Genomic DNA, 21,423 nt, shown 5'->3' with positions numbered 1-21,423 from the left:
AGAGATTCAGCCTTCAGGTCTGGAGAGCAGGAGGGTTACAGCTCAGCCAGGGCCAACCTGAGGAGGGGAATCTCTCAGGCTAAGCACATATACAAACAGAGAATCGAGGAGCATTTCAACTCCTCGGACCCCCGGTGCATGTGGCATGGCATACAGATTATTACAGACTTCAAACCACCTAGTACTGTGCCCCCTTCCAGCTCTGCTTCCCTCCCTGATGAGCTCAATTACTTCTACACTCGCTTTGACCGAGAGAACAAGGAGGTCACCCTCAAAGTGGATCTCCCACCTGGTGAACTGCCTCTCTCACTTTCCACCTGCGATGTTTGTGCCACCTTGAGCAGGGTGAATGCATGGAAGGCAGCTGGTCCAGATGGAATACCTGGCTGTGTGCTTAGAGTCTGAGTAAGGCAATTGGCTAGGGTCTTCATGGACATTTTTAACCTGTCCCTGGCCCAGGCAGTTGTCCCCACAAGCTTCAAGATCGCCACAATCGTGCCAGTACCAAAGCATTCCACTGCCACGGGCCTGAATGACTTCTACCCAGTTGCACTCACCCCCATCATTGCAAAGAGCTTTGAGAAACTGGTTCTATCACATCTGAAATCCTGTCTGCCCACTACCCTGGACCCCCATCAATTTGCCTATTGCACCAACAGGTCAACAGAGGTCACCATCTCCACCGCACTTCACTTTGTCCTGACCCACCTGGACAGCCCCAACTCTTACGTCAGAATGCTGTTCATTGACTTTAGTTCAGCATTCAGTACTGTGATCCCCTCCTAGCTGATCGCTAAACTTCACCAGCTTGGTATCAGCTCATCCCTCTGCAATTGGACCTTGAGCTTCCTGACTAACAGACACTAATCTGTTAAGTTAGACAACCTCTCCTCCTCCACTCTCAACCTGAACACCAGCGTGCCTCAAGGCTGCATGCTGAGCCCTCTTCTGTACTTCCTTTTCACCTATGACTGCGCTCCTGTACATGGTTCTAATTCCATAATCAATATTCGCAGATAACACCACGGCGGCTTGTCTGATCAGAGGGGATGACGAGATGGCCTACAGGGATGAGGTCCAGCACCTGGCCGCGTGGTGTGCCAACAAAAACCTGGCCTTTAACACCCAGAAGACCAAGGAGATCATTGTGCACTTCAGGCATGTTAGGGCCACACTCACATCCCCATTTACATCAACGGAGCTGTAGTGGAGTGTGTATCAAGCTTCAAATTCCTTGGTGTCCACATTTCCGATGATCTCACCTGGTCCCTGAACTCCTCCATCCTGATCAAAAAGGCGCAACGTATTTCCTGCGGAGCATCAAGAAAGCTCACCTCTGTCCCGGGATACTGACAGACTTTTACTGTTGTACCATTGAGAGTATACTCACCAACTGCATCTCAGTGTGGTATGGCAATTGTCCTGTATCAGACTGCAAAGGACTCCAGCGGGTGGTGATAACAGCCCAGCAGATTATTGGCACCCAGTTGCCCACCATTGAGAACATCTACCATAAATGCTGCCTGGGCAGAGTGAAAAATATTATCAAGGATGCATCTCACCCTACCTTTAAACCTTTCCTCTCCATGTACCTGTCCAAGTGCTTTTAAATGTTCTTAATCTGCCTTCCTCAACCACTTCATCTGGTGGTTCATTCATTTACAGATTAGCCTCTGGTGAAAAAGTTACCCCTGACATTCCAATAAAATCTCTCCCCTCTCATCTTATGTGTGACTTGAAGTTCCTGATCCCCAACCTGAGATGAAGACTGAGCACATTCACCTATCTCTGCCCTTCCTGATTTTGAACTCCTGTATGAGATCACCCCCACATTCTCCTATGGCCCCTTGAATAAAGTCCAAGCATACCCAATCTGTCCCTCTAACACACTCTTTCAGTTCCTTGGTAGATGGGAGAGATAAAGGACTGGAGAGGGAGGAATGTGATAGAAGACGGTGGACCAGAGGAGGAAGCGAAGGAGGAGGGGACCCAGGGGGAGCTGATAGGCAAGTGAGAAGAGGTAACAGTGCTCAGGAGGGAATAGAAGAGGAGGAAAGGGGAAGGGATTTTTTTTAACTGAAGAAATTGGTATTTATGCCATCAGGTTGGAGGCTACCCAGGAGGAATATACGGTGATGCTCCTTCACTCTGAGGGTGGCCTCATCTTAGAACAATGGAGACCATGGATGGACATGAATGGGAATGGGAATCAGAATTAAAAGGTCTTGGCAGATGGAGCGGAGGTGCTCGACAAAGCTGTCCCCCAATGAACGATGGAGCTCATCAGTGTAGGAGAGGTCACATTGGGAGCCCCGGCCAGAATAGACAACCCAGCAGATTCACAGGGGACGTGTTGCCTCACCTGGAAGGACTGTTTGTGGCCCTGAATGGAGGTGAGCGGGGATGTAAATGGGCAGGTGAGCACTTTGGCCACTTGCTGGGATATGTGCCAGGAGGAAGTTTAATGGGGAGGGACAAATGGAGAAGGGAATCACTGAGGGAGTGATCTCGGCAGAGAGTGAGGAGGTAACGATATGTTTAGTGGTAGGATCATTTTGGAGATGGTAGATGTTGAGGAGAATGATGTGTTGGATGCAGAGGCTCATGGGGTTGTAGGTAAGGACAAGAGGATCTCGATCACTGTTAAGGTGGTGAGATGATGGAGTGAGCACGGATGTTCGGGAAATGCAAGAGATGTGGGTGAGGGTGACAACATCTTTCCAGTGAAAGGACAAGTGGAACGGAAAACTATTCCACATGTGGCTCCACTGACATCCTGTACAGACGCTACCCTCCATACTCTGACTGATGAAGGTCAGTGTGCCAAAAGCCATTGTCACCATACTGTCTGCTTGTGATAGCACTTTAAGGGAACTGAGATCACTCGATCTCTCTGTCTTGCACACACCCCAGGGCTCTGCCGTTCACTGTGCAAAGTCCTACACTAACTTCACTTCCCAAAATGCAACACCTCGCATTTATATATTGATTGAGTTCCAGCATGGGACAGTCCTTTCCGGCTCTTTCTGTTCTATTGCCACCTAGCAACCCCTGATTGAACCCTAGCCTAATCACGGGACAATTTACAATGACCAGTTAACCTACCAGCTGGTAGGTCTTTGGACTGTGGGAGGAACTCAGAGGAAACACACACACACAGTCACAGTGGGATCATGCAAACTCCTTACAGACAGCGGCAGGAACTGAACCTGGGTTGCTGGTCCTGTAAAGCGCTGTGCTAACCACAATGTTACCATGCCACCGTATCTGAATTAAACTCCATTTGCTATTCCTCTGTCTACTTACATAGCCGATCAAGATTTCTCTGTAATTCCCAATAACCATCTTCACTGTCCATAATGCCACCTGTGCATCTTGTTATCTGCAAACTGTCTACCCATGTCCCTGTATGTTCTCGACCAAACAGCAATGGGCCCAGCTCTGAACCCTGGGCACACAGCTCATCACGGGCTTCCAACCTGAGGGAGCACTCTCTGAGGTGCTGCCTTCCAGCTGAGGCATTAAACAGCCTGCTTTCTCAGGCTTGTAGCTAAAACAAAATGACACAAACTCAAAGAGCAGATGATTTCTAATGGAATCCTGGTCACTACTTGCCCCTCAATCAGCATTATTAAAGCGGATGATGGCATTGCCACGTGTTTGTTTCTGGTCTTGCTGGGTGAAATTTGGCCTTCACAGTCATTACTCCTCAGAAATTATTTTCACTGGTTGTGAAGTACCATGTCAAAATGTTTCATGTGTAGTATGCGTTTATATAGAAAATGAGAAAGCATGGGAGAGTAAACAGTAAGGTCCATGAAATCTACAAAATTCTGGGATTTTCAGAAGGATTAGTGGCTTGACAATTGATGTGTTTGCCTGAGATGGTTAATGACTGTGTAATGGCTTTTGTGTATGTTCCCCAGATGATGTTTGAAAGATGGTGTTGATGATCTTGCTACCCATCCTAATACTATTACTCGTGCTGGTCATCACCTGCATCCTAAGAAACAGAGCTCAGAAAACAGGACATCACAACGTCATGAATGCAGCACCCCACAAAAATCAGGACATCCCTTCTGGGAATGATCAGGAATTTTTAACAGAAGTAAATTCAAAGTTCTAAACGATAACCACTAACGAACTCATATATATGGTATTATTCAATCCTGCACAGATAAAACAATAATTTTATGAATATTGTTGTTGAGGGAGACTGCTGATTCTAATAACTACAGTCTACCGGCAACATATACTGTGCTAAATGCAGGGACATTCCCAAGAGTGTTGATTTCCGGGCTGTTTTAAATCAATTCATTCAAAAGTTGATTTCTACGAACACGGAGTCACCACCTGAACATGGGTATCAAGACTATTTCAGCAGTAAGGCCATCTGAGCCTGACAACTTTCCGTCCCACTCATGGAAATTACCGTTGGATCACAGACTTGTTCAAATGTTGCAATCATCTTCTTCTGTGGTAACTATTTGCTTAAATGACACAAATATTGTCCTTATATTATGTTACAAGTGGATAAGATGTCAGGCAACACCTTTCGCAACATTCTCATTCTCTGGTTTAAACAGTTGATATCCGATCGCTTTCTATCCCTGTTATCCAGTTACACAACTCCCCGAGGACTTTCTGACTGCCCATTGCTGATTCATCCCTGCACTAGGGGGAGCTGTGCTTGCAGCTGCCTTCAGAGTTAAACTCTGCAGTTCCCTTCCCAGACCACAAGGTGTCTCTCTCGCTTTTTAATCATCCCCTGGTGTCGATCGGTGTCCGGTTCTCGGAGCGTTATAAATAGAAGTTGGCAGTATTCTGTCCGAGCACCTTCCAAAATAAATTTGTATTCTAATCCTACCCGGACCAAATTCCATTTAATATGTTTAGTGATGGCGCAACCACAACCTGTGCATGAAGAATTCCATCAATTCACAACTGGAGAGAAGAAACTCCTCCCTAATTCAGTCCCAAATGACCACCCACTCACCCCGAAACTTTGCCTCCAGTTCCACAGTTTTCCATTTTTAGAAACAGCAGCTATCCTGGAAAGGAATGGGGAAGACAAAAGAATTAAACAGTAGGGTGAGGGGAAGGAGGATAGACCGGACAGTTGCATGACATTGGTGACCTTGGCTCGATCAGTCGGAAAGTTTGTTGGTTGTAATTGAAGACTGGGGGTGCACTGGGAAAGAAAAGAGTGGCAGGTACCGGGCTCACCTGAGTACTTTTCTGGAGGAGGCAGGCGGGCTCTTGGATAGGAGGAGTAACTGAGAAGGTGGAGGGTGGGGCGGAAGATGCAGTCACAGGATGTTGATGGGCGCTCTGGGACAGCTGGAGTGGCTGAGTCAGGGCCACAAGATCAGCTACATTGATAAAAAGCGACTCCATTGTCCCGAACACAGAGTCCAGCTGGGTTTCCTCAGCATCACTCCCTGTTGTTCCAGAGCCATTCTCAGTTGACCGGGGACTGCTGGATCCATTCTGGCCAGATTGTACTGTCAGGACGCTGGAACAGGGATTCAATCGCAGACCCAGTATTGTGCACACTGTGATATTAATTGAGTAACAAATCCCGAGAAGCAAACAAACTCAGCGTCAAAGTTCAGGCTGAGATCAAAACATCCAGAGAAATCCAAAAACTAGAATCAGGAAACAGGCAGAGTCGATATTCAGACAGACAGTACAGATATGAATGCTGGAAAGGCTGAGGAAAATTCACTGGCACAATCTGGCCACAAACAGGTGAAAACACAGGACTGAAATACACTGAGAATAAACAGAGAGGCAGATGATAGGTGGAGCACAATGAGACACAGGTGGCAGCAAAACAGGTAATAATGAGAGGCAGATGAGAGATGGAGTACTCAGTAATACAGCGGCCGGAGTAGAGCAGGAGCGGGGACAGGGGCACATGGCAATACAAAACCACAGACTGACAGCTAGGGGAAAACACACAAAAAGACAGAGTTCAACTGGAGGTACTGACACACACACACACACAGGGAAATGGAATCTGTTCAGTGAAGTGTTGTGTGCAGTTCAATCTCAGCTGAGAATGGATATACTTACCGTTCAGACAGTGAGGGGACGGTTCACCAGACTGATTCCGGGGATGGCAGGACTGGCGTATGAAGAGAGATTGAGTCACTGTGGCCCATTAACACGAAGGTTTGGAAGAATTAGTGAAGATCTAATCAAATGTATGGCGTTTTGACAGATCTCGAGAGGTTGGATGCAGGAGATATACTTTCCCTGGCTAAGGGTTTGCAGATTCGGGATGCACGAGGATGTGTGGAGAAAAATCGTAGTGAAGGGCTCGTATTCTATGCAGTTAGCTTCCTGTCTATTTCCACATAATATAAACGCATGTCAGCATAATTTTAGCCCTTGTGTATTCAAACAGAAGGAATTTTTCAGTCATTTTCTTATTTTATGGGAATGTGATTTTTTATCTCTGCATTTTGGGTGTTAGACAGTCGTTTTATACAGATTACTTTGGGTATCTTTGTTTTGTGACTGACTGTTAGGAGATGAATCTCAAGGCTGTATAATGTGTACATCCTTTGATAATAAATGTAAATTGAATCTTTGAATAAAGACATTAAAAGTCACTCTGTTCTAACATGGGTGGATCTGATTTGACTCCTCCCTAAGACCTGATTGGCAGAGACATGCCAAATTGCTGTTTCAGGATGGAGGGATTGAGCTGTGGAGAAAAATTTTCCAAAATGTACAGAAAGGTCACGTCATTGAATATATTTAGGAAGGGCGAGGTAGAAATTGAGACATCAGTGACACATGGAGTTATTTAGAGAACATGGGACTCCTGTCGTTCAACACTCAAGGTTGAAGATTGTTTAATATCATGTCCTGTAAACAACTGTAAAGGGAAACAAGATCATTGTTAGTCAGGATCTAATGCAGCTAAAAAAGATAAAAATACAATAATAATTAAAACACAATAAATATAAATACATATGTAACCCTCGGTTCGGCTAGCGGTTTAATCTAGGGGATGATAGCCCCCGGCCCAGCCAAACTTAAGAAATATTGTTTGGTGGATGCTGTGCGATGTGTCCCCTGTTAACACAAAATACTCTGCAGATGCTGGGGTCAAAACAACACTCAACACACTGGAGGAACTCAGCAGGTCGGGCAGCATCCGTGGAAACGATCAGTCAACGTTTCGGGCCGGAACCCTTCGTCATATCTGCCACTTCCCTCTTCAGTCCTGACGAAGGGTCAGGACTAACATGCCCTGTTATCTCTAGTCATAACCCAAACATTGCTGCTGCAGAGAAACCATTACCTTAGCCTTAGCAGTGAAACATTACAGAGAGGCCATTACATAGTAGTGAAACCTTACAGCGCGTTACACTCTCCTCCCACCAAATTTAGTCATGTCCTCATGATGTTGAGATAATTCGCTAACCCTTCCTGCAAAACACAAAGCCCAATCCAAGTGTAAAAGGCAGTGACATAGCTCGCCAACACAGTTGGGGTCACACTCTGTTCCCCTGGTGTTACGTAGGCCAGCCTATCCGGTGATCCCCTAATTCTCTGAGACCTCCACACACCCTCACCTAACTCTTCAAGTTCAGACACTACTGGGGATACTTCTGGTCTACCTGGCGAGGCCTCTCCCAACCTATCACTCGTGCCCACCTGCAACTCTGAGCCCTCCCTGCCCCGTGGTCAAGCCCCGCTTCCTCCCCGCAGAGTCCCACTGCAACCCAGGCTGCCCACAGATAGACCCTCCCCCCACTTTACCTCACAGCGGAAGGAGGGCTGGGAGTCTCTTCCTCAATCAGTGGGGAGTTAGCAAAAGGCAACATTAACCACACATCCAGGTCCTCATCCTCCGAATCAGTATCCCTCTCAGGGATGGGGGCTGGCCTAACCTCACCTGCTTTGGGCCCTGAAGTCGCCCCGCGTTTCCACAGAGTCCTCCTACATGGTGTAGGCTCCAAGTCTGGCTCTGGGTCTACCTGCACCTCTTGTCCCAGAGACAGCAGGCGGTTCCGATGGAGAATCTTGCCAGGCCCATTCCCATTCTCTGGTTTCACCCAGAAAACTGGTAGATTTAGCATCTGACTCTGCACCACATGGGGCATAGCTGCCCAGCGGTCAGCCAACTTATGCTTTCCAGGTATCTCCAAATTCCTCATGAGGACCCAGTCTCCCGGCAGGAGTTGGGAGGACCTAACCTTTGGATCGTACCTCTTATTTCCTTACTTCTGCTTGGCAGCCACGACCCCAACTAATTCATAAGCCTTTTTCAGCTCCCTTCCCATATCAGACACATACTTCAGATAAGTCTTTGGGGGTATGTCACCCTTGTCAGTCCCAAAACAAAGGGCAATGGGCAACCTTGCCTCACTCCCAAACATCAGATAATATGGCGATTACCCAGCAGTTTCATTTCATCTACAGTTGTAGCAGTGGACAGGATGCCCAATATGTTGACTCTACTTGCTCTTCTTGCTGATCTCCAGGGTCCCGAGCATGTCTAGCAAGGTCCGATTAAACTTCTCTTGCTGGGGATCACCCTGCGGTTGATAGGGCGTGGTCCTCGACTTCTCGACTCCAAGCATTGCATGAAACTCATGGATGAGTCTGCTCTCGAAATCCCGTCTTTGATCACTATGTATCTACCTGGGAAGGCCATAATAAATGGAATACTTCTCCCATAACACTATTGTCACCGTGGACGCCTCTGCTCCTTGGTAGGAAAAGCTTGCGCATATCTGGTGTAGTGTGCCGTGATGACTAAGACATTCGCCGTGTTGCTGGCATTGGGTTCTATTGACAGGAAATCCATACACACAAGGTCCAGAGGCCCCGCACTCTGCAAGTGGGACAAGGGAGCTGCCCGCGTAGGCAGTGTCTTCCTCTGCATGTATTGAATCCACGACTTGGAGTATTCTTCGACCTCCGATTTCATCCGGGGCCAGTAAAACTGCTTTGAGCCATCTATAGGTCCTTGCCACCCCCAAATGTCCAGAATCATCGTGAAGTGACTTCAACGTAATTCTCCATTACATCTCGGGCAGAACCAGCTGGCAACGCCGAGGTCGGTCCGGGGGTGACGTGACCCGGTATAAGATGTGGTTCTTCATCTCCAAGCGAGGCCATTCTCGCTGTAATAGAGGCAGCGCCGCGTGTTTCTTCTTCTCCGCCTGAGTTACGTCTCCGTTTTTGACTGCCGCCTAAATGGTACCAATGCCCGGGTCATCTCGCTGAGCAGCTGCCACTTCCCCAGGGCTCAATTCCGGCCGCTTGTTTTCAGAGCAGTCGGGTTACAGTAAACTTGTAGAATGGCGTCATCAGAACCTCACTATTGATCCACCGCTCTACCCTGCCCCTCCTTTCCCTCTGCCTTCACGCTGATGGCAAACTGACACATGGCCTTCACCCCCGGGGCAGGAACGCTCTCCCACTCCTCGTCCTTAGCCAGTCTCTCATGCGCCCATTGGGACAAAGCATCAGCATCAATGTTCCTGGTTCCCGGCCGGCACTTCAGGCTGAAATCATAGGCAGACAACGCTACCGACCACCGATGGCCTGTGGCATCCAATTTCGCCGAGATTAGGATATAAACTAGGAGGTTGTTATCCGTCCTCACCTCAAACTTGACCCGGTAGAGGTACTCACTCAGCTTATCCACCACCGCCCATTCCAACGCCAGAAATTCCATCTTGTGCGTGGGATAGTTTTTCTTGGAGGGAGACAGACTCTAGCTGAAAAACGCTACAGGTCTCAACCTGGTGCCTTGATCCGGATAGAGGACGCCCCCAAACCCTCTCGGCTGGCATCCGTGTTCAGTAATTACGGGAAGCGCGGGTCTGCAAAAGCCAGCACCGGCGCCTGTGTTTGCAGCTCCTTCAGCGACTGAAAGGCCCCCTCACATTTTGCGTCCCACATCGGTCCAAAGGGCTCCGACGGGCTGAGATACTCTCCACCGTCCAGTCCTTTTCTCCCCCTCCCTTTCTTCCCCAAGGGAGAGTAACCGCACAGAAGCTGATTCAACGGGTGACTCACATTCGCGTAGCCTTTAACGAACCTCCGATAGTACCCACAGAACTCGAGGAACGAGCGCAGAGCGCTCACGGTCTGGGATCTTGGCCAAGTGGTAACCGGCTCTATCTTAGCTAGATCTTCATCCCATGAGACTATGTGCCCAACAAAGCTAACAGACGTTCGGCAGGACTGGCACTTGTCCAGGGAAAGTTTTAACCCTTCAGCTTTCAGGCGGCCCAGCACCTTCAGCAGCCTCGGTTCATGTTCTTCCAAGGTGGATCCAAACACTACGAGGCCATCCAGATACACCAATACCTCAAGCAAGTTCATATTCCTCACCCTCTTCTCCATGACCCGCTGGAAGGCTGCAGGAGCTCCCGGGATGCCCTGGGGGCATCCTTTCGAACTGGAAAAATCCTAGGGGACATATAAATGCCGTTTTCTCCTTGTCGACCTCATTCATGGGGATCTGGTAATATCCACTCCTCAAATCCAGCACACTAAACCACTTTGCACCACTCAAGCAGGCCAGTGCGTCTTCAATCCTCGGGACAGTATACTGGTCAGGGACGGTACGCTCGTTCGGAATCCAAAAGTCCACACACATCCGTACCTTCCCATTCTTCTTTCGGGCCACTACTACTGGGGACGCACACGGGCTTTGGGACTCGGTGATGATCCCGGCCTGCTTCACCTTACACAAATGCTGCCGAACGTCCTCCAACAGTGCGGGGGCCAGTCGCCGCGACCTTTCTCTGAACAGAGTATCCTCAGTCACCTGGAGAGTGTGACGCGTGTTCTTGGAACAACTCACATCAAACTCATCAGTGGAAAAGACACCTTCCAGCTTCAACATCATCTCTACCAACCTCTTCTTCCAACCCGGCGGCATCGGGGAGTGCCCAAAGTTGAATGACTTTCCCCGCTTTGTCCAATGGTTTGTCCTGGCATGCCTCATAGGGACACTAGACATTGCCGTCACCGGGAACAAATGGACCAGGGGCATCCCCCGCTGGAAGGTGGCCTCCCTCTTCGTGAAGTTCCTGACAATCACTGCCATCCTGCTTGCCTGCAATTCGGGTCTCAGCAGTACCCCAGCAGGAAATCCCGACTCTCCCTCGTGGTGTTCCGAAGCGTCCAGTAAGAGGCCCCCGCCCTCAGGCCCTCCTGGAAATGTGGGGCTTCCCATCACTCTTGCTACTTCCCGGGCCGTACCACCATTGGCTTTGACTGGGAGAACCGCACAGTCCCTCGTCTAAATTCGGAATTCGGCCTAATGCAGCCACGAACTTCCTCAACAGCAGCTCGAAACACCGGGTGCACGGACGATGTTCCAAAAAATCTCTCGCCAGCCTTCTCCTTGCAGGCCCCCATGAGTCTCCTCACCAGAGGGGTGTTGGTCTCCACCAGAATTGAAACGCCACCCTTCTCAGCAGGGTCTGGACAATCCGGCACCGATGTATCAACGACCTCCGACACTCCCACATCGGCCTCCGAGAACTCCAACTTCTCTGACAAATCACCGTCATACGGATAATCACTAACATTAAGCCCGCAGATCTCCAGTGCCCGGAATGGTGTCAAGGGTAAATGCTTCATTACCGGCTGTAAAACAAACAGTACAACAACGTGACCTGCGACCCGGTGTCGAGTTTGGCTTTAGCATAAATACCCTCTATCCATAGCGACACACTGGAGCGTGGTCCCAATAAACCTTCAGGAATTGGGCCTTTCCCTTTCGGGGGTTCCTTGGTACATTGCTGGGAACGTGTTCCCCCAGAGACACCAGGCCGTTCCCTCACTGGGTCTCCTCTAAGTTTTCCCAACGACTCTCCCTGCTGAGGTACCCGGGGACTCACTCTCCTTCTGGCGTGACTCCTGCTGCCAGCAGCCCTCCGCATTGTACGTCCCCTTAGGGGATAGCGCAACCCCAATCAGCTCCATAATATGGGGTGGGGGGGGTGTCACATCTGCTGATAACAGTCGAAACATCTTCGTTCTCAACCCTGCCACAATTTCCTCTACCGCTCCCCGGGGTAGGCTATCTGTGGTCACTTCACCGCAGGGGACTACTACCGAGGACTGTACCCCGCCGACTAAGCCCTCCAGCGCCTCCGCCGCATTCTTCTCTTCCCTTACCTCTCTGATCAGCTCAAAAGATGGAGAGGGGCGTCTTGCGAGACTGTCAGAGACCCCAAGCAATCAGGTCATGGGACTGGGCGCTCCTGGCTATATCTGGTCCATTCGTAACTGATCCACCTCAGCCGCCTGAATGACCCCTCTGCGCTGCGAGCAACTTAACTGCCTCTCTAGCCGAAAAATAAAAGCAGAAAGCTTTTCCCCGCTCCTCTTGACGCAAGTTCCTGACCTTGAGCTCCATTGGCTTCCAGTCGGACTAAAAGCATCGTCTAATGCTTGCATGATAGCCGTCGCTACGGGATACCGTAACCTGACGGCTCTTACAACGTCAGCGGCCCACCCATTCAAACTTTCAACCAATCCCTGTCGCCTGACGTCATCAGAGCACTGCTATTCGCCTAACAACTGGGAGGTCTGCTCCGTTCAAGTTTCATCCTCCTCTTCCCCTTTCGGGGTGGGCGTATTCCAGAGAATAGGCAGAGCCAAACACAGCTGGGACTTTGAACCTGGGCATTTTCCCAATTTTCGCCAGAGAGCTAAGGGCGGATACTACCTCAGAATTCTCATTCTCCCCTGGGGAATGGGGACTAACTAGACATTGCAAATCTGACCACTCCTCAGAAATGATAGAACCCAGTCTTTGAAATCTCCGCCCTCAGCTACCGCTATGTCAACGCTCGTCTGCGTTCAAACCAGAGTTGCGCGAGCCATTTTATTAAACCTCCACCTACAATCGCAACTTTAACAGTATTTAACAGGCGGATTAACAATTCATCGGGAATACGAATGAATGAATGAATAAACAAACCGAATTGTATCTGGGATCATTTGAGTCTTGGCGGCTGATCCACAGTTTTACGCTCAGACGGGGAGTCGGAATGGATCACCGAGAGGCACGTGGTCTGTAACGGTCCTCAATACTGAACAATGCCACGCTTCCGACATCATGGGCAAAATGACGTGTAAAATTCACTAAACATGAAACTGTTTGAAAGCCCGTCTGTGAATTGTGCAAATATTTACTCGGTGCCCATTTTTTCCCATTTTTCATCTCTCCAGCCATTCTGCGGTTGAAGTACAAATCAATGTGAAATTTCTCTTTTGTTCTGCAAGCCGGAGACGACGAATAAAAACGAGAAACGAGTAACAGTCTGCAGAATAAAGTATACAGCGCAAAAATACACGGTTGCTTACACGAGAATATCTGCAGATTCTGGAAATCCAAGCAACACACACAACATGCTGGAGGAGCTCAGCAGGTGAGCCAGCATCTATAGAAAAGAGCCAACAGTCGACGTTTCGGGCCGAGACCCTTCATTAGGACCAGTGCTTTGTGTGTGTGGCACAGATACTAAGTAGAGTTATCGGATTCTCTGTGAGTCCGCGTAAATACGTGTATATTGAATGTTTTTAAATCACTTTACCTACCTGTTACTATAAAGAGTAAAGTGAAAACGAAAATTGATTCGTTCAGTGAAATCGGCCTGAAATTCATAGCTTACGAAATCGCCGCTGGGATACGTTGTTTTGCCAAAATCTCAGTCTGTGATAAATGTCAGAAAGCTCCCGAAGAGAAATCTGTTTCTCACGACTGACTAAGAGCGTCTCTATAGTCACGGTGGGCACACAAAGCTCCATCGCTCCGAGGAAGTTCGGTCAAGCGATAATATACGGAAATGCCTGGTCTTACAAGCACCTGCAGTTCTCCACCTCACACTGTGGTTGCTAAAGTTCTGTGAACTGGGACAATTCCCACAAGGTCTTCAGCTTTCTTCCGAAACCTCAGCTCTCAGACTCTCCCAAATCATCGGCGCTGCTTCAGTTTGTCGGGGAGTTTTCCTCCCGCTTTGCTTCTTCATCCCCGTCGCTGAACCGAGTCCAGCCCAAAGGCAGAAGCTATTGAGCTGACATAATGCGTGGTCTGATCCACCTCAGTTCCTAACCCTCCTCACAATGAGCGGGTGTTCGTGCCGGATCCATAGGACCATAACACATAGGAACAGAATGAAACCATTCGGCCCGTCGATTGTGCTCCGCCATTCCATCATGGCTAATAAATTTCCCTCTCACCCCCATTCTCTTGCCTTCTCCCCGTGACTTTTCACGCCTTGACTGATCCAGACCCTCTCAATCTCTGCCTTAATCCTGCCCAATGAGTCCTCTATCGTCGCCCATGGCAGCAAATTTCTCAGATTGTCCAAGCTCCGGCTAAAGTAATTCTTCCTCATCTCCGTTCTAAATGAACGTCCTTCTAGTATAAGGATGTATCCTCTGGTTTTAGACTCCCCCGGCACTGGAAATATCCCCTGCACATTCCCCCTCCAATACCTGTCAACATTCGATAGATTTCAATGAGCATTCTTCAGACAGACCAGTAGAACAGAGAAACAGGCCTCTTGGGATTGGAAATACACTCCAATCTAGACATCATCCTGGTAAACCTGTTCCGTGCCCTTTCCAAATCCTTCAAATCCTTCCTATAATGTGGAAAGCAGAACTGCACACCAGAGATATCCCAGTTGTGGCCAAAGCAAAGTTTAATACAGCTGCAACATAATTTCCCAATCTTTATACTCAATGCCCTAAACAATAGCAGCAATAGGAGAATCTCAAGGCATTTTACAGGTGTATTGGGAGCAAGATGGTAGGAGTCAAAAAATTGTGTAATCATGGACAATGGAATGAATTTGGTCACAAGGCAGGAAAAATGGTTGAGATACTTAATGAGAACTTTTCATTGGTGTTCACCAGAGAGAAGATCATAGGTGATGGTAAGATTAAGGGGGAGTATGTTGATTTGGTAAAGGATAGACTTATTAGCGATGGTCAGCCTGGCTTTCTCATGGGGGTGTTCACTCTTACAAGGACTGGAATTTCTGAGGGAGTGACACAGATAATTTGTGATGATTGGACAGTGGATGTTGTCTACATGAACATCAGTAAAGTGTTTGACAAGGTAACTCATGGTAGAGTGGTCCAGAACACAAGGGGTCTGCAGATGCTGGGAATCTTGAGCAACTCAGCAGGTCAGGCAGCATCTATGGCAGAGAATACACCATTGACATTTTGGGCCAAGACCCTGATCCGTTATAAGGTCTCCTCTAAAATATAGTCTGGTCCAGAGGGTTTCTTTACCATCCTGACCATATATTCTGCCGCCTTCAGCAAGCTGTGCACTTGTACCTCAAGTTGCTTCTGTAGATTCATGTCCCCAAGGGTCCTGCCATTGGCTGTAGACTTTCCCCCAGTATTTGACCCTTACTCATGTCCAGATGAAACTCCAGCTGCTATTTCTCTGCTTAAATTTACAACTAATCTGTATACTGCTCCAACAACTCCACTAATTTTCATCTCATCTGTACACTTCCCGATCAGAGCACATAAAATTTTAATAAGACTCTTGAACATATATTACAAAACAGAAGCCCCAGCACTGATAGTTACAGAATATCAGTGGTTAGTGTCCACCCATCATGAACAACCTGCAACCACTACCCTGTCTTCTCTGACAAAGCCAAATTTGCATCCAATTTATCAATTCACCGGTGATCCAATTTTGACTAAATCCTTTGGATCAGCCAATATTTAGTGCAGAGACCCTGCAAGTGATGAGTTTCTTGGCCTGAAATGTTGACTGTGTATTCTCCGCCATAGATGCTGCCTGGTTTGCTGAGTTGGTCTATCTAAAGCATGTTGCTCAAGATTTCCAACATCCACAGATCCCCTTGTGTTCTGGACCATCAGACCATGACGTACCTTGTCAAACACTATAGTGATGTTCATGTAGATGACATCCACTGCCCAACCAAAACAAATTCCCTGCATCGCTTGCTCAAAAAATCCAGTTTGGCTTGTAAGAGTGAACTCTTATTTTTTACTATACATTCAATAACTCTTGTCACTCAAACTCACCAATGCTTCCAATGTTTTACATTTCACCCGTACAGAGACAAGCACATCCTGAACTCTAATCAATTGGCCTATAAAACACACTCATCTCTGGACAGGACCTTAATAAAATACACAGTACTTCATGAGAACAGGAAAAGATGCGCATTATTTTTATATGTCAGCATTTTTACTGTCACAGTAAAGACAGTACTGTCATAGGGTGGTGGCTGGGAACGGACCCAAGTGCAAGACACAGACACTGAAGTACTAGGGACAGGACTAGGATACAGGCTGAGGGCAAGGATATGGACACGAAAACGGGAACCCGGAACAGGACTGGACAAGAGAGCTAGGAGCCCGGGCTTGACCTGCAAGCCAGAGACTGGACAAGGACCCAGTACCTGGGTCTTGCCTCTGGCTTGGACTCCAGAACTAGGCAAGGACGAGGCTGGAGTCTTCAGGCTAGAGGCTAGAGGCTGGAGACGAGGCTTGGCAGGAGGCAGGAGGCTGGGGTCTTCAGGCTTGGGGCTAGAGGCGAAGCTTGGCAGGAGGCAGGAGGCTGGAGTCTTCAGGCTTGAGGCTAGAGGCTAGCGACGAGGCTTGGCAGGAGGCAGGAGTCTTCAGGCGTGAGGCTAGAGGCTGGAGATGAGGCTTGGCAGGAGGCAGGAGGCTGGGGTATTCAGGCTTGAGGATAGAGGCTAGAGGCTTGGCAGGAGGCTAGAGTCTTCAGGCTTGAGGCTTGGCAGGCTCCTCCTGGGCATGGCATGGTTCACCTGGGTAGGGCATGGTACTCCTGGGCAGGGCACGGATCACCACCCGACAGAGGCAAGGGACAGGAAGGGACAGAACCAACCGCAGGTAACGGCAAGATGGAGGCAAGGGACAGGAAGGGACAGGAATGGACAGAATCAACCACAGGTAATGTGAAGACAGCCTGACTTACCTGATGGAGGCAAGGGACAGGAAGGGACAGAACCAACTGCAGGTAACGGCAAGACAGCCTGACTTACCCGGCAGAGGCAAGGGACAGGAAAGGAGCTAGGTACAGGGTGGCTCTAGGACCAGACTGAAGGCGAGATGAGGCGAGAGTTACCAGCAAGACCAGGCAAGGCTTCAGGCAATGCAAGGTGAGATGAGAACTTCAGGTGAGGCGAGAGTTACTGGCAAGACAAGGCAGGGCTTCAGGCGAGGAAACAGAAGGCCAAGGAAGGGATACAAGGAGTAAGGACAAGAACAATCCAGCAGCCACACCCTGGTCTCTGAAGGTATTTATGCAGCCAGCCCCAACTAGCATCAGCTGCCTCAATTAGCTCAACAAGAACAGAAACAGGATAGACAGGAAAACCTGGAGCAAGGGTCGATGGACTGGACCGTGAACCGGAATACAGACTTCACGGACCGGACCATGACAAATACATACTACAGAGTAACCAACTTCTGCATTAAGTATTTTCAACTTTTGCAAGTTCCTCAGAGAAGCTTATGAAAAAACAAAGATGTCTCAAGAAATCTAAAACCCTGAGAACTGGAAGCAGCTTCGGAAGCAGGGATATTGACTGAGATAAGATAAAGAGGGAGTATTTAGAACAAGAATAAAAAGAGAAAGAAGAAACTAAAATACTAACAGCCCGCATCAAACATTCAACTGGCAGAAAGCTGCAGGGTGTTCAAGCAGCAACAGTGGGAGAAAAGGAAATGTTGATTTTGAGTTGAAGTCCTTCATCATGACAGAGTGGGAGAAGTGAGATGGTCCCCCAGGAGTGGTGAGACAGACCAAAGTGATTAGTGAGCTGACAAGGTGGAAGATGATGGACAGATGCGCCAGGTCAAAGAGGAAATGGCTTGGAGTGGAGTTAGGAGACAGTGGCAGGTGAATTAGACGAAGGTGGGAAAAAAGAGGGGGAAAATCAGGCCATGCAGGGAGAGAGAGGCCAACAAGTGCATTTAAACATAGAAGGGACAGTATGAATCTGGCATTTCATCCAGTTTTAATCAACTACGTGAATGAGTTGTGAGCTGTGCTGTTTGAGCCTTACCTCATTTCCCCTGATGTAGAAATTCCAAATAAACTTAGAAAGAGAATCATTGTGGGAGAAGCCACCTACTTACCACCGATCACCTTCACAGAATCTCCAAATTTTAGGGCAGAGAGGTCGGACCAATCCAAACCTCAATCTATCCATGTTCAACAAAAGCCAGACTTGAAGGATTCAGAATGCAAGTTGAAGGAAGTTGTGGAGAAGTGGACGGGCACATTTAAGATTCAACGAACTGCATTATAGAAAGATAATGCAGACGTGCATGGAGAAAGATGGAATGGGAGCGGGGCTTGCCCATGACATCCAGGTGTAAAGCCCTGCTTCACATCTTTACTGTGATGCTGTAGGGATTTCATTGAGCAGCTCTGCTCTGCTGTCAGCCAGTTTGGGTTATTGCTGAAGATAAGGGATGATGTGCAATGTGTGCCATCCAATCAGCGGGAGGTTTTCTTGCTGAGGGACAATAAGGTTAGTCTTGCATTCTGTTTCAGCGGGAGATGAAGAGACAAGACGCTAGGTCGTAGCATACAATCTGGTGGGAGACCTGTTTGTTCGAGATAGATTGCGCACGACATACAGAAGGTGGTGTGGGTATTCACATTGACCGAGGGACCAGCGCATAAGTGACAGAGAAGTTCAAGATGAGCTCCAACTTGTGCATATTTGAATGTTTAATTAGAATAGGGCCTTTTCGTTCTGTTATTCTTTACTAACCCTTTAGTTAAGATTCCTAAAGATAATTCCATTAATCATATGGAGCGTCCTGTCTGTTATTTCATGGCACTAATTTGTAACAGGGTCACAAAATACCCAGCATTCACACAAACCACAGTTTGGGGTGGGATGAGCCGTCTCAATCTCACGAGTTTCTGGGACTTGAGATTGTCTTCCCTCGACTTACACAGCCAAGGAAACCAGGGTGTTTCACAGGGAACAATGGCAGATTAGATGCTGAATGGGCACGTGTGGATGATGAAGTGTTTGGCATTGTGGTTGGAAGCTTGTGACCTGTGGTGTACCACATGGATCGTGCTTATCTGGACTTGTAGGAAATGTAAGGAATTGAGGTCTTAAAAAACCTCCACTGTGTAAGTATCAAAAAAAATGAGTGTTGGGAAGGTTAAATTTCGTTGAAAGTTGCACAAAAGAAGAGATTCCCTCCCTCAACCAAATCCTGAAATCATTTAATACCCAATCTATCCCATTCCTTAAAAGATGAGTCAATTAAAGATGGTTTGAAAAAACAATTAAAAATATAAGACTCGAGAGGGACACTTAAGGGGTACGGACAATGTCATTGCAGATTGCCTATCCCGCTGTTAGAAACGCCGACGAACTGTGTAAATGCTGAATGTACACTCTGTGAAGTAGAATATAGTGCTTGGTGTGTAGAATCTGTGAGTGAGCAAAATTTTGCTCGAAGATCAAGATCTTCTCAAAAGGGGGAGGGTGAGAAACTGCTAGAAAGCTCAGCAGTCTAATGAACAAGGAGGCAATTAAAAGAGAGAGAGAGTATGGCGCAAGCTGAGACACGAGCTGGGGAGTCACCATGGTAACAGCTCAGAGCGGTTGAGCTAACGGACGCTGGAATTTTGGATGGATTATAAAATGTTGATCCTTCGGTCTGATAACGGAAGAGGAGACACGACATGAGAGAACTGGGGAAGCTACCCGAGAAACCACTGGTGGAGTTTAAGACCACCACGAGGGTGGAGGCGACAGACCGATTAACTTTGACCCGTGATTACCAGTGCGGGTAAGAGCTTGCCTGTGGGGGTCTTCTGGTGGTGAACCCGTGCCGTGGGTTAGTAGACTGTTCCCTAGAAGGGGCTCTGTCCATCTGTGTCTGTGTGGGGGTCACATGAAGTGACTCTGAAGACTTCGGAAGCAAGAACAACTAAAGCTGCCAACTTGAACATCAACTCAATTAACTCTCTCTCTCTCCATCAATTCAACTCGACGCAACACAAAGTGAACTGAACTGCTTAAACTTACCTGATACCGTAAGACTGATATCTACCTCCTGGAATATTATATTTTGTATCCACACACACATTTACGGATAGATATATATGTAATAGTTTATAACCTGTATTGTACTATTCGGTTTAATGATATTAATTCCTACTAGTAATAACTATAGTCTTAATTTAGACCAGCTGTGTTCCATTTCTGCTGGTCCTTTTTAACCCATCACGGGGTTCGTGACAATCTTGAACATAGAACATCGAATAGTACTGCGCAGGAACAGGCCCTTTGGCCCACAGTGTTGTGGCAAACCAGCTAAAAAAGTAAATTAAAAAACCCCAAAACGAATTCCTCCTACCTACACAATGTCCATTTCCTACCATCTTCCTCATAATCACGAGCTTATCTAAACATCTCGTAAAAGCTTCTAATGTACTTGCCTCTACCACTGTATCAAACTGTGCATTCCAGCACCCACACATCTGAGTGAAAAACTTACCCCTCACATCCACTTTGAACACACCCCCTTTCACCTTCATTGCATGCCCTAGTATTAGACATTTCAAACCTGAGAAACAGAAACCTTTTCTGCACCCTTTCCAAAGCCTCAACATCCTTCTTCTAGTGAGGCAACCAGAACTGTATGTAACACTTCAGATGTGGCCTTAATAATGAAGCAGACTCGATGGGCCAAATGGCCTCATTCTACTCCTATATTATATGTTGTTATGGTCTAGTGCCTTTAAAAGCTGGCCCATCACCAGCCCATCAGAGGCAAGCAAGGATGTGCAATGAATGTTAGTCTTGCCATGACACTCAGAGCAGATAATTTAATATTAAAATAATCCACCTCTTCACTTCCTGCCTGAATTAAGCCTGTATGTAATTTGAAGCAAAATTCAAAGTTCAAAGTAAATTTTATTATCAGAGTACATACACATGTTTGCTTTCAATCGTCTTTGTAAATAGTTAATATCCATAATTTCTGAGCAGGTTTTTTTTTTAAACGCTTCTTCTATTTCAATGCCTGCTATTCATTTATCAAAAATAAAACAATGAAAGTATGTAAATAACGAACATGACTTACAGCTTTCCTTAAAAAGAATCAGCACCAGGTTTAATATCACCGTTAAATGTGGTAAAATGTGTTGTCTTTGTGGCAGCTGTACCATGCACTACATAATAATAGAAAAAGCTGAATTGTACTAAGTACAGTGGTGATAGAAATTTTGTGAACCCTGTAGAATTTCAACTCATTTCTGCATAAATATGACCTAAAATGTGATCAGGTCTTCACACAAGTCCTAAAGCTAGAAGAAGAGAACCAATTAAATAAATAAATAATGCAAAAAATTAT

This window comes from Mobula birostris, chromosome 32, assembly GCF_030028105.1.
Source record: "Mobula birostris isolate sMobBir1 chromosome 32, sMobBir1.hap1, whole genome shotgun sequence".
Classification (NCBI taxonomy): Eukaryota; Metazoa; Chordata; class Chondrichthyes; order Myliobatiformes; family Myliobatidae; genus Mobula; species Mobula birostris.
The sequence above is the reverse complement of the archived record's forward strand: the minus strand, read 5'-3'. Positions refer to the sequence as shown.